This window comes from Halyomorpha halys, unplaced genomic scaffold, assembly GCF_000696795.3.
Source record: "Halyomorpha halys isolate HHAL.00 unplaced genomic scaffold, Hhal_1.1 Scaffold8.1, whole genome shotgun sequence".
Classification (NCBI taxonomy): Eukaryota; Metazoa; Arthropoda; class Insecta; order Hemiptera; family Pentatomidae; genus Halyomorpha; species Halyomorpha halys.
Genome location: NW_027111933.1, coordinates 2134571 through 2144564, shown reverse-complemented (window position 1 = coordinate 2144564; position 9994 = coordinate 2134571). Strand labels below are relative to the sequence as shown.

Here is a 9994-nt window from a genome sequence, read left to right as displayed (position 1 = left end):
AACTGGAAAGGGTGGGGAAAATGACGTAGTTAAGAAGAGAGGCAGGAATTTGAATCAGACCAAGTCGTACACTTGGGGTGTCGACTTATCGTTGAGAGAAGCCATCCCAACATTAGAATAGTGAGTAAGCAGTGTTGAAAAATTTATATTTATGTGTAAATTTTATTTTATTTCAGATCACATAATTAATTATAAAACATTTAAACTTTAATCCATCACGAAATTCGGCCCCTTCACTATTAGTTGTGTTTTCCAAAATTAAATGTACGAACCCTACAGTTTTTACTGCACATAAATATTAAACTTTAATGTTAATGAATAAAAAAAAACCAATTTTTTTTAACAGTAATGATTTCCGCAGTAAGGTAATTTGCATTGTTTTTTTTCTTAATTATTATTTTTGTGTATTGTTTTTATTAGAAGTAATTATTTTAAATCATTCTTGTACATAATTTATTTACAGTTAAGTCTTAGTACAAGTTATTTTAAACTATAACACTGCGTTAAAATTACAAATACCTCTGCCAGTTAGTTACATAGATCTGTGTAACTTCCTCACTGTAAAAATCTTGTTCTATTACCCTTTGGTTTTTCTTTTGGCAATCTGTAACGATGCTCATTCCATTTCCTTCTACTGTAATCTAATTACATTTTAAGGAGTTGCTGTGAATATTTATCAAAAAATTGTTGAAAATATCATTTCCAAAAATGAAATTTTTGGGTTGTGTATAAATCTTATCTTTTATTTTTACTATTTTTAACTCATTTTAAATTTTGGTTGTCTTGAAATTTAAAAAAAAAATATCGATTTTTATTTTTAATTAAATTTGATTTTTCGTTTGAAAAAAAAATCTATTTTGATACATGCATCAAGAAAAATAGTGAAGCGAAAATATTGGATATGATTTGATGAAATTAATATTCGACCATTTTCGCACTAGTGTGCAGAGATGTCATCAATATCGGATAATGGTTCGATCGATTATGCCTCAATACAAATTTGTTTACAGACAGATCAACAAAGAACTAAATTTTTCCCCTGATGTATAATGTGAGTGATAATTTTCTGTTCTTAGGATATATATCTTTTTTTCATTGCATAAATATAATGCTTCTCTATATTCAGTAGCTGGGAAGCAAAAATAATTTCTGAATATAAAAATATAGAAAACCATTGTGATTTTGTTATATGTTGTTATAAATATTTGCTAAATTCGCAAAAAGTATCCGCGACTTAGTGCCGGTTTAGTAAAACTTAGTTTCACTAAAAGTTTGATTAGAAATGAGCCTTTATGGAGGGAGGCCATCCAATTTATTTGTTTTTTGAGTCTCGAAATTAGTTTTTGAAATGAAAGTGTTGTCTTTGGTTGATTTTTTATGAGTTAAATAATTTATTAAACCTTTGAATTACTAAGGTAAAAATAATGATCTATACTGCACATTGTTTATTAAATGATTTAATTTTCTTTTCTTTAATAATAAAGAATTTGACTGTGTTTTTTCAAAACTTAAATTCAGAAATAAATACTGTTTGAGCTGGATTATTATATTATTGATTATTAATCAACTTATACGGTAGATCACATTTTCTGAAACAATTATCTTGCTCTTACAGTATGTTACAGAACAAATAAAATAATTCACATAAATAACAAATCGTTGAATATGTTGTATATTTATGATTTTGTTGAACGATTGTGTGAGAAAACGGTGCATCCTGTTATTAAAAACTAAAACATCTATCTTTTTTTTTCCTTACGTAATGAAGTAAAAATCATTTTCTGTCGTACAGAAGTAAAATGTGCATTCGCTCAGCAGGTGTAAGAATAGAAAATCATGAAATGAAAATTACAATTTCTTCACTTGAGATACAGCTGTGTATATTTGATTTATAAAAAAAACCTGAACGTTTCCAACAGATTTATCCTTGTTTTTGCTTTCTTTAAACAAGAAATAAAATTACAAAATATATTTTCAGGACCTAAAATCTGTTGAAAATAAAGTCAAACCAATATTAAAGCAAATTGTGGATCTCATCAATAGAGATATATCAAATAACCACAGAACTGCTCAATGCAGTTTAGTGTTCGTAAAGTCAATAGATTTTTCGGAATATATACAGCTATTTTTTTTTCAAAAATGGTTTTAATATGACTGTCTTAAACACGTCTTATATTCGATTTAACTTCCTATTGTTTGTTATAAAATAATGGAATCGTAATGTGTAACATATTATCCAAAACAAAGTCAATAATGTTTTCCAAGATAAAGTCCCATAAATATATAGAAAATGGTACGATGTGTCATTTGGACTCGAAAAATTTGTTTTAATTTCCCTATTGGGAAAAAAAAAAAAACATTAAAAAAGTTCATCATATATTCAATATTCAAACCAAGATACATTATTGCCAAATATATCACGATTTGTGATTTATTCGGATTTAAATCCAAAGATTTAGGCGCAAACAGTGCGGAAAATTAAAAAAGCTTTTGAAAGGTCAGTCCATCATCTTCAGAGCTATATGGGCCCCGACAGCCGAAGAATTGCCGTTTTTGATGAGGTTCGGACGCACCGAAAGGGTAAAATCACCCCCACACAGAAACATTTTAAAATTCAATATTGAATGAAAATCCGTCATAAAAAAATACCTCTTTACTAAGACAATTCCAGAGGTAAGCACGCTGTAGAAGAACTAGAACAGGTAGCTAAGTCAAGACAAGGTAACAAAGTCGACTTCATTCACCATAAATAATACCTATCGAGTATCATTTCGGAATCCGGTAATCTCTCGTACACATGTTTCAATCAAATTGAAATTTAATTTAATGCAATACTTGTAATAAATTGTGATTCGTAAAATATTATTTAAAGATAAATCAATTCATTTAAGAAGCGGATAATGGAAGATGCACCAGACAACAAAAATGCTTTGCTAAACTACCATACTTCGTGTTACCATTGGTAAACAAACGGTAGCTACTTTTACACTAAGAACGTAATCAATCCAATCTGCGAGACTAGGTTTGACAAAAACAGGACAGATCCCGGTATTACAGAAGAAGGATGAACGGCCTACATCCGATACAAAAATAAAATTACTTATACATTATAAACAAATTTATAATTTTAGCAAGCCTACGGACTCCCTCTACCTTTCGGAGGAAGGGAATAAAATGAAACATTTAATTTTATTATTCAATGTTTTATGTTGTTTACAAAATAAAATTTCTGTTCTGAAGAATATTTGAGAATGTATGTAAAGTATATAAAAGAGGAATTAAGATCCAATATTGTTTGTTATTTATTAAAGTATCTATGATATATTATTATCTATTGTATATTATATTATGTTTTTCACACTATTTAGTATCCTTTATTAGCTAGCAGACGCCTTACCCCTAAAAACGTACCAAATCCAATTTAATCTTACATTAAAATATAGGGGGGAGATTCCAAACTACAATGTTTCTGTTATGAATCAATTATAAGGCATTCTGTAATATAGACTCAGCTTAAATAAATGATATAAGATTATAAATAAATTATAATTATTTAATAAAATTATAAGGCAACCTGCAATATAGACTCAGCTTAATTAAAAAAAGTCATAAATTAGTTTGTCTGAAGGCTTTATAGCCGAAATATTATTGTTATAAAGAAAAATATACATTTTGTAAATATTGTGTAGCCTTTTTATTATCATTACACTGATTCTATTGCCACATTAAAAATCTGCTGATTGGACCATCACGTAAGAAAATATAGATTTATCAATTTATTGCGATTGAATTAATCTCATTTTAATCGAAGAAAAGAAATAAAGAAAAATCGAAAAAAAAAAAAAAAAAAAAATAACATGTCAATTAAATTTATTTAAATTCTAATTATTAAACCTTAATAATAAACAATATATGAAAAAGTAAAAATAAAATAAATTTTTCAAGATACATTTTTATATATATATATATTTTCATATAATTGTTTGGTATTAATTTTTTATCGATTAAAATGATAAAAAAATTTAATCGGCATGAGTTTTTTCGGAAATAATGGCTTTTTTTTTGCAAAATGAAATAAATCCAATTTATATAATTTTTTTTTAATTTAGTAAATAGAAGAGCTTAATAAAATTTTTAAAATCTATTTCTGATTGAATTTAAAAACTACTGATCCATTAATAATTTATTATAAAAAAATATTCACTTGCAATATGTATACTATTGGGTTTCCTGAAAAATTTTAATGCTAGTTTATCCCCTATTACATCTCGTACACCTCTTATGCTAATAATATTATTGCATGCCTATAATACGCTTTATTAAGTATTTAGTTATCAATAAATGTCGGAGCCCACTCATGTTTGTTTAAACTATATATTCTATTATTACATAAATTTATAATTTAGCCGATAATTTTAGTGTACAAATATATCATAATATTATTATCACATAAGGTGTCACTATTACCATAATTCCATTGTTGAACCCCTGATGTCCTTTAGCTCTGTGACATATCTTTGAACTAACATATCATAAAACACTTATCTCATAATTTATTTATCAATATGTATTACAATTCATAATGTGATAATTATGGACTCTTATTTGCATAAGGATTTGGGTTTATACCGTGGCTGGTGGATGGAGATATGTAGGCAACGATTGTTAATGGTATCGGCATCGAACCATTTGGTTTGACGAACCTTTATTATAGATATTTGCATAAGGCTGCTTCTGATGGAAAGAACAACGATTTGAGGTTTTCAAAAATAAGATGTAGGCCAGTTAATCTGCGGTTCCTGGTTGGGAGTTAGTGCTGGAAAGCTTGAAATTTTTTTAAAAATGTTTGACGTTGATAATATTATCTTCCAGGCAGCTTCGAAGTTGTAAGCCAGAGTGGAGTGATGGAAACCCCCAAAGTGTACTATTTTCAGCTTATGACCTATAATTTTTAAACGTCCAACCCTGTCTGAATATGGAAGTTTTCGATAAGATGCTCATTTTGGAGTTTTAATTAAAAAATAAAAGAAGAAAGTACGAACATTTCCACTCGACCTAAAAATCTATCTCCATTTAATTTTATGGGAGATACAATAAAAAGTCATTGAACCAAAGTTGTATATCTTTTTGACTTTGATAGATCTACCAAGCATGAGGACTGTCAGAGTTCATTAAGTGCCCAAAATAATTGAAAAATTGGTAATAAAAAAAAGTATAAATTTTGTTCTAGGCGTAAAAGTTAAGCTCTACTAATGTAAGAAACGTAAAGATTCACTAAGCATTTTTTATTCATATATGGTTTTTAATAAGGCATAAAAGACTGTATTGAACAATAGTACTTGCATATGATTATTTTCGTTCTATTATTTTAGTATTATAAATGAATTTCAAAATAAAATTTCCGGTTTGAAACATATTAAATTATTTTCTTTCGTTTGTTTTTTCATATACTAGTCTTATAGTTACTATAAAATGTGTTTTCTTAGTTTTACGATTTTTCAACTTGTTTTGAAGATTAAAATGCAAATATTATTATTAAGAACAGAATCTATCATTGCTCCTTAGTACGTTTCCAAAGCGCCCATCATATTCTGGTCCTTGGCGTCCCATTGTAAGCACATATCTCAGGTGTTGGGGTGATGAAATCCACTGCTGGGTGCACAGAAATCTACCACTAAATAACTACAACCAAACGGTTTATCCTAAAGAAAGGGCATCAATAATAATTTACTTTTATTTTATTATTTTATTTGATACATCATGAAGTGGTTAAAATTAATTATATCATGCCAAAGTTTAAGGGGGATGTTTACAAATTAAAATAGCAACTCTTTTTCTTCTTTATACATTGTTTTTTTTTTTTTGTTAAACTACACAAAAATACTCATATGATGGTCTTCCCAATTGCAGCGTGAGGAGCCCCGCTTGTAGAAGCGGATCCTTTTCCTGAACTAGCTCTCTTGTTTCCTTACTCTCTGTTTTCGTAGGTTTTCTTGACTCCTTCTTCACTAATCTTCCAAGATATTCTCATCTATCTTCTTCTTTTGCTTATCACATAATTTGCGCTTCTTGGTTGACGTTCTTATGATCCTCGTGGGACATATCAAAATAACCTCCAGCCGCTGTTTCTCATCAGTAGGTCTTACTACCAAGTTGATGCTTATAAAGCAATTCCTAAAGTTGTCTTCCTGTTTTGGACTCTCCATGATCTGGAGTTCACTTTTACGCTTGGTAGTGATGTGCCCCGGTCTAGTGATAAACTGATATTAGAAGGACTTTCTTCTTGTTCATTATTTCCTTTGTGCACTTTGCGACTTTCCCTGCATGTTTTACGATATGCAATTTCTGTGGAAAAATAAAATGTTATAAGAAAAGTAATATAATATAAGTGCATTAAAAAGTATGGGCATACTCGAGGCAAGCGTATAAATGGATTTTGCATCAAATATCTTTTGTTGGGAGAGCTACAAACAATTCATAGTAATTTGAATTATATCCGCCCTATTTACTTCAAATTATGACAGGTAGTAGCTCTCTCAATAAAATTATGTGTTTTGAAAAAGATGTTTGACCATGTGGCAAGAAAAAAAAAATTGATTGTTCTTTCGGCTATGAGTCGACCAAAAAAGTACACATAATATTTAGTATATTAAATACTAATACACCCTAAGTTAAATAAAAATTTAGTTTATTAAAATTAACGGTTTCATAGTTCAATAACAGACTAAGTATTTGTTAATGAACATCAGTTGTATTGAATATATGCTAACAGATAACTGATAATGTACGTAAGTGTTTTGCAAGTAAGACTATATTCCTCACAACTTTTATAATTAACTTAATTTGCAATCCTAAATTATTCCAGTCTCGGTAAATGTACACAACCGAGTCATCGACTTGATCAGTAGAAAATACCTATCACGTAACTAGATTACGGTTAGGTATGTTGGTTGTAACTCGGCAATACAACGTGACTGAAATTATTCAGCTGCTATTTCTAAGCTCAATTTCTTCGTGTAAATACGAATTTAATTTATAATTATCTTATTCCTGTTAAATTTTGTATTGGTTCTTGTATAGTTTTATCACAATCATTGATTTGATTTTAATAGTTAACAAATATTTCAATTGGATGTTCAAAATGGATTTGATTTTACGGCTAATATAGAATTTAAACTTTCTTAGGAAGATAAACTAAGAATTAATAGATTTAAAAACAGACTATTAAAAGTTTTTTTATTAAGTAATTGGCTCATTATTATAATAAATAAACTTTTACGATGATTCATGAAGGGTCTTGGAACCAATTCGTAAGGAAGAGCTGCTTCTTTACGCTGTGCTGTTGCTTTCATCCTCAACCACCAAGATTATCCCCCATTGCTATTAACGGTGGATAAATTATAGAGTCTGAGTGTACCCTACAAGGTTCTCTCGATCCTAGATCAATCCTCGGTTGGTAAAAGAGAATAAATAAACGATCTACTAACAGCAAGATTCCAACATGGGGCAGGAGTCGAGTGCCTTAACCAATGAGTACTCCCTAAAGTGATGAGAAAATATCTTTTTAAATTTTTATGTATGAAATCTTTCATTTCACTACTAGTTAACAAATTCAAATTTTCAACATACACGAGATTGGATGTTGAGTAACTGACTGTCATTTGATAATATTAAAAAAAAAAACTTTGATAAATCTCCCGATTTAAGAATCATAGGATGAAAACATTGTCCTTAGCGCACTATGTTATTCGAATTTAACTTCGTATGTTAGTGTACTTTGGTGTCTGGAATCCCAATTTTCAGATTAGGTGCCGATACTACTAGTCGCTCTCTACATACATTTGTCCCGTGACACCTGTCCAACCCCCAAATCTACTAAATATGTCTTGACGCAATCCTCCCATTTACTTTATGGTCTAGTCCTCGGACGTTTATTTGTCGGTTCAGTGATTATTTATTATTTTAAGGACCAGATAGTTACTAAGTCCTACAAACTTGCACGCCCATCTTTTGGCCATTTGCTGCAATGTTACAACCTGAATTATATTCAGGCTACTGCAGGTGCACAAAGTCGAATTGAGGAAACTGCACCCTGGTGCAGTTGCCTGAATTCAGCGATGCCCTTCTAAATTCTCCGATCAACTCACCCTTTTTCGGTCCTTATATTTTACCTAATATTTTATTTTGGAAAACTTATGTCTAATAAATATCTAAACTGATGAAAATTGCCTTTCATTAGTGGCTTCGTTGCTATAGTTGGTGCAATAGAACGAGTACCCCAAACATGTAGGTCCGGCGTTCGTTCCAGTCTGAGAATTCACAAAAGGGGATCTACTTAGCGACCTAATACGAATGATCCCAATGTATTCAACCTGGAATACAGAGATGATTCTGGGCTCAAAACCCCCAGTGCCCAGATTTTCAGTCTTCTTCTTTTGGTCCTGACGGTTTGGAATTTGCACGCTGCATATCCTTCCTACACAAGACAACAAGTGGTTGGTTTGTGCCATAGTGGGGATACCGCAATAGGATAGAAAGGTTGATGACTCCTGCACAAAACGGTCAAATTCCTCACCACGGCATCCTCACATCAATGCCATCTTACTAATGAAATATTCCACTGCGTTGTGTTTTTGTCGCGAAAGAAATACATATACTTCGTCCTAACAATGTTCTTAACAATCTTCCTAGTTTCTTAACAATGTTTCATCCTAAGTGATCTTCAACAACCCAACTTGCGTTCTAGCATTTAAAACACTAAACTGTTATTGGAATTCTACCAATGAATAGATTGTTCACATCTCTCTGTCACATCATATTACTCAATCAACGCAATTACTTTTGACTACTAAAATTTGTAATTTTCAATATATACATTTTTAAAATCTTTGTCCACTCACGACTAACTGAACAACTTAATGTGGCTGTTCAAATTATTCATATTCATCGAGGAAATGAAAGTTATGTATAATTTAATCATTTGATCAATTAAAAATAACTGTTTTATTATATATGCATTATAAGAAAACATTGTACTGATCCAGCATTGGTACAATTGTTATGTCGTTATTCATCATCCAAAAATCTAGAGCTATAAAAGAAGCCAAATATAATGATAAGTTATTTTTTAAGGAGAACTGATTTCTAGAAATATGATGATTAATTTCATCGTTTTCCTCAAGGATTCGAATAAAATTATTCCTATGAAGGATTACATTTAAAAAGTAGCCATGTTCTACCAAGCGAGAAGATGACGTAGTCCAAATAGCAGTAACTCCAATCAGTCTGGGCGGACCGGTCCAGCTAGGTTTTCCTTATACCTGACCTTATGTCGGGGAACAGGCCAAGCGTCAAACCGATGGGAATACCAGCAGCAATCTGTTCTCATAGGTCAATTTGGAGTCCATAACTCAGAGTATTTTCCTCCACGGCCGCAGGTTATTTTAACATTAATATATTAGTTAATTAATATTAGTTACTTGCTAAACTACAGGGCAAAAAAGAAGCATATTAACGGTCAAAAGATCTACGCGATCACTTAATTTTCAAGGGTTGGTACCTAATGGCTAAAAAAAAAAAATAAAAAAATGTCATCCTGTTCTCATCTATAGATATCCTTTATTTATCATAATATACCCTCTATAAAATATTTAATTATTAGTGAACACTGTTATACTTACATATATATACATACATTCAATTAAATTATCAAATTATAAAATCTTTATATAAATTATTCACCTACCTTTTATTATGCTCTACTCCCAATTGCCAGATTTATATTAATACAAATAATTATTATCACATTGTAAAGGATGCCCTTCCCCTCTATGCCCCTTTCCGAGCACACTCAAAACATTTTGCTTATAAACTTCAATAAGATAATGAACTTTAGTCTGAATGCATTGGAAATATATTCATAAACCATTTCCAGTAGAATTCATGAGCATTAAAAAATTTCAAATATTCCCAGCCTACTTTTCTTTAGTTTAGA

General features: G+C 30.2%; 1 protein-coding gene across 1 annotated transcript in view; it reads left to right on the top strand.

Moving 5' to 3' along the window:
• The window catches only part of LOC106677716 (venom protease), a 27877-nt gene continuing 17883 nt past the window's right edge, over positions 1-9994 (top strand). Inside the window, exon 1 of the mRNA XM_014415807.3 lies at positions 1-120. The gene's annotated coding sequence lies outside the window, so the exon portion shown is untranslated. The remainder of the gene's footprint in view (positions 121-9994) is intronic.